The sequence below is a fragment of the Cibotium barometz genome, chromosome 1 (assembly GCF_041138505.1).
Source record: "Cibotium barometz isolate CiBa-2024 chromosome 1, ASM4113850v1, whole genome shotgun sequence".
In the NCBI taxonomy this organism is placed as follows: Eukaryota; Viridiplantae; Streptophyta; class Polypodiopsida; order Cyatheales; family Cibotiaceae; genus Cibotium; species Cibotium barometz.
This window is the reverse complement of record NC_141046.1, coordinates 75,134,463-75,139,132: the sequence shown is the minus strand read 5'-3', so window position 1 is coordinate 75,139,132 and position 4,670 is coordinate 75,134,463.

Genomic DNA, 4,670 nt, shown 5'->3' with positions numbered 1-4,670 from the left:
GGGCGACAAAGCAACTCTTTTGTCCCCTACTCGTATGCTGCTTCTTCCACAGAAGGCCCTATGTGTTTTGAGTGCAATGAGCCGGGACACTTTAGGGCCAACTGTCCCAAGATGGCAACATCATTTCCCCAAGGTGGCAGAGGAAATCAAGGCCATGGAACCCCTATCCACCAAGATGCAAGAGGCGGTGGGTGTGGCAGAGGCCGCGGAGGAGCAGTTGCTAGGACCGCCTGTATTATAAGTGAAGAACCAACCTTGGAAATGGCTGAAGAAGAGCGTGCCACCGTCCATGTGGCAGTAGAACACCAAGGTCCGAATAAACAATTTGGTGTAATCCAAACCCCAGCCACTTATCACGGTAAGCCATTTCAGCTTTTGATTGATTGTGGCAGTACCCATTCGTTTCTTTCTCCTAGGTGTTTGCAAAAATTAAACTTGGGTCAAAAAACAGCTAGAAGAATGACTGTAGAGTTAGCCAGTGGGAAAGAAGTAGTATCTCGCCACTCTATAGGAAACCTTGATTTTGAGCTGGGTAATGAGCGAACTCATGGCCACTTTAGAGTCTTGCCATTAGGAATTTATGATGGAATCCTTGGGATGGATTGGTTAATTGCAAACAAAGCTAGCATTCATTGTAACCAGGGGAGTATCACTTTTGAAAATGAGCATGGCCAAGTAATATCTATTCAGGGGATAACATGAAAACCTAAATCTAGGGTAGTCAAGGCAAAACATCTTCTCAAGGGAACACGTAAGAGTCAGCAAGTTTTCTTAGTCAAGCTCAACAAAGCCATTGAACCTAGTAAGGAGACAAAACCATCTTGGCTCCAAGAATTCTCTGACATCTTCCCTGTGTGACGAGCTTATAGGGCTACCGCCTCCTCGTGCGAGAAGTCGATCATGAAATCGAGGTGATCCCTGGAGCTCTCAACCCGTCTCAAAAACGCCCTATAAAATGTCCCTTCCTGAAGCCATTGAACTTAAAGAGCAACTTACCCAACTCATTGAGCAAGGATTCGTATGCCCCATTAGCTCTCCTTGGAGGGCACCTGTTCTTTTCCAAAAAAAAAAAGGACGGAACTCTCCGCCTCTGCATAGATTATCGGACTAAATCAAGTCACTATCAAGAATAAGTATCCTATCCCTCGCATCGACGAACTTCTTAACAGGCTTCATGGGACCAAAGTCTTCTCAAAAATAGATTTGAGGTCTGGTTACTATCAGATCAAAGTCAAGGAAGCAGATATACCCAAGACAGCCTTCAATACCCGTTATGGCCACTATGAGTTTACTGTAATGTCATTCGGGTTAACCAATGCTCCTGCAACCTTCAACTGCCTAATGTAAGATATATTCCGTCCTTACTTGGATGAATTTGTGCTTGTTTTTTTTTTATGACATCTTAATTTACTCCAAATCAATGGAAGAGCATGAGGAGCATGTGCGTAGAGTTCTGTAATTGTTACGCAGACACAAACTCTATGCCAAGAAGAGCAAATGTACCTTCTTTACTCATCAAATTGAGTATCTTGGGTTCATCGTTTCCAAAGATGGCATTTTAGTAGACCCTGCCAAGGACAAAGATATTCTGGAGTGGCCACCCCCTAAATCATTTCGTGAAGTTCGTGGGTTTTTGGGAATCACGGGATGGTATAGGATTTTTATCAAAGATTATGCCTTGGTAGCTGCACCTTTGACGAATCTTCTTAAGAAGGATTGCAAAATAGTGTGGCTGCCAATCCATCAAAACAGCTTTGATCAGCTCAAGGTCATTATTACTTCTGCCCCAGTCTTGAAACTTCTCGATTTCACCAAGGAATTTGAAGTGGTTATTGATGCCAGTAGTCTAGCACTTGGTGGTGTCTTAGGCCAAGAAGGAAGACCAGTTGCTTATACTTCCCGCAAGCTGAAGCAATATGAAGCAAATTATGCCACCCATGATTTGGAGCTATTAGCAGTTGTTCATTGCCTGAAATTATGGAGACATTATCTCTTGGGGGGCAAATTTCAGCTTGTAACTGACCACAAAAGTCTGAAGTGGATCTTCACCCAGCCTAACCTCAACATGCGACAAAGGAGATGGATTGAAATTCTACAAGAATATGACTTCGACATCAAATTCTGCCCTAGGAAAGATAATGTGGTAGCAGATGCACTTAGCCGCCGCAAATCTTTCTTGAGTGCAATTTAAATGCCAAATAATCCCATACTGGTCAAGGCGGAAGAAGTCTCATCTCATGATCCAGATTATCAGAGGATGATGAAGTTAGTAGAAGAAGGGGGAAATTTAGAGAAAGAGAAGAATCTAATCAAGGGATACTCCACTCATGAAGGAAGCCTCTACTTCAATCACAGGCTATGTATCCCTAAGGATCCTGATTTAAAGAAACTAATCCTCCATGAAGCTCATGATAGTCCTGCTGTGCTGCTGTAGGACACCCAGGCTATGCAAAAACATTAAATGCCGTAAGAAGGAGCTTTCATTGGGCAGGCCTAAAAAATGATGTCCTTCGGTACTTGAAGCAATGTCTCTCATGCCAAAGGATCAAGCTGAAAGGGTCAAGATGCCTAGGAAAATTCAACCAGGCTTAGATATTCCCCAAATGAAGTGGAAGTGCATTAGTATGGATTTTGTCACAAGTCTCCCCACTGTTCAAGGAGGATATGACTCCATTTTGGTAGTAGTGAACTTATTTACCAAAGTAGCTCACCTTATACCAGCAAAGAAGACCTTCAAAGCTTCTGATGTTGCTCGAATATTCATCAAGGAAGTCCTCAAACTTCATGGTCTCCCAAAAAGGATAGTAAGTGACCGGGATTCTGACTACACTTCAAAGTTCTGGCAGTCCTTATTTCAAGCCCTGGGAACTCAACTTTGCGTTAGCATAGCTTATCATCCAGAGACCGATGGCCAGACTGAGAGAGTCAATCAAGTAATTGAAGACATTCTCAGAGCATATTGTGGACGGGAACCAAGAAGGTGGATTCAATACCTTCCTCTGGTAGAATTTGCCTACAATGCATCTTATCATCAGAGCATAGGAATGTCACCATTCAAAGCACTCTATGGGCAAGAATGCTTGTCTCCTCTAAATTTCTCTGATCCGACCATAAGAGTTGAGGCATCCAAGAAAATGTTAGAAGAGATGGAGGAACAAACCAAGGCAATCCAAAAGGATATTAAAGCTGCCCAAGATCGACAAAAGCATTATGCTAACACCAAGAGGTCTGAAAGGATCTTCAAGGAAGGAGACAAAGTTCTTCTATGAGTGCGACCCAAACAAAGTTCTCTATCACTTGGGAAATATAAGAAACTCAGCCCTAGGTATTGTGGTCCCTATACAGTTATCAAGTGTCTAGATAAAAGTGCCTATAACCTCCAACTCCCAGCCCATATCAAAGTCCACAATGTATTTCATGTAAGTTTGTTAAAACCTTATGTACCCAGTCTCGATCGTATTCTTGATGAAGTTATAATCCCTACTCAAGGAGTCCTTGAATTACAGCCCAGTAGCATCATAGATTCTAGGGGGAAAGGCAACTCCAAAATAGAACTCTTGTAGACCATCTAGTACAGTGGAAAGATTACCCTCCTGAAGAGGATACAACTTGGGAAGATGAAGCTACACTCTTAAAGGATTATCTCCCCAATTCATGACGAGATGAGGACATCTCGATTTCTTTAAGGGGGGGAGGATGGCATAAAACAGTCCTTTAAAAGAAAACAAAGGTTCTATGCAAGTAGAATTCCCGGTTCGAGATTCGTTCCACAAAACCCTTTTCCCTTAATCCAAATTTTCTTAATGAGAATCATTGATCTCTCATCAGGGTAATCTACCCATCATTTGACTGAATTTTCAACTAGATTCTCGGTGATTTCGGTTAAGGAAAAACTATGCTAATTCAATGGTAGTCTATTCTTTGTGTCAAGAATTGGAATTAGTCACGAGGCTTTTGCTTGATTCAGATTCGAGAGATGGGCAAGTAGTTTACTGGCCACCCCTCTCGCACTCGTGGTCTAACCAAAATTATTCGGTTTACTTCTAACTTTGATTCCTAAGGATTTTCTTCAGATAAAAATCTACTGAACTTCTAACCGTAAGAAAAATTCCAACTTTATGAATTTCATTCCTTCCTAACCATAATAGATTAAGAAATGGTTCTATATGAGAATATCGGGTTTTATAAAAATACTCTTCTTCCATTAATCTAATTTTGGGTAAATATCAATTTGGTGATTTATCCACCTAAAATATCTAAGAATATTCTTTCTACCAATTTAATTATCAACCCTAAGTTTCTAGGTGGAGTTATGGTGAAAATTCCTCTTTTGTCACCAAAATTTAATTTAAACCTTTCTCTACTTAAAATACCATAAAAATTCTTCTTTTAATTATATACAAATATCCATTTTTTTGAATATGCTTAAAATTCCTCTTTTTGCATTTAAATGATTGAATTCCAAATGTCATGGAAATTTCTCTTTTATCATAAAATAAATTTATCTAAATTTTCTCTTTTTTAAATTAAATAAAAATATCCATTATTTTAAATATGCCAAAAATTCCTCTTTTTGTATTTAAATGATTGAATTCCAAATGTCATGGGAATTCCTCTTTTATCATTTAAAAATTTCTTATGCATAAAATAAATTTACCAAAAATTTCTCT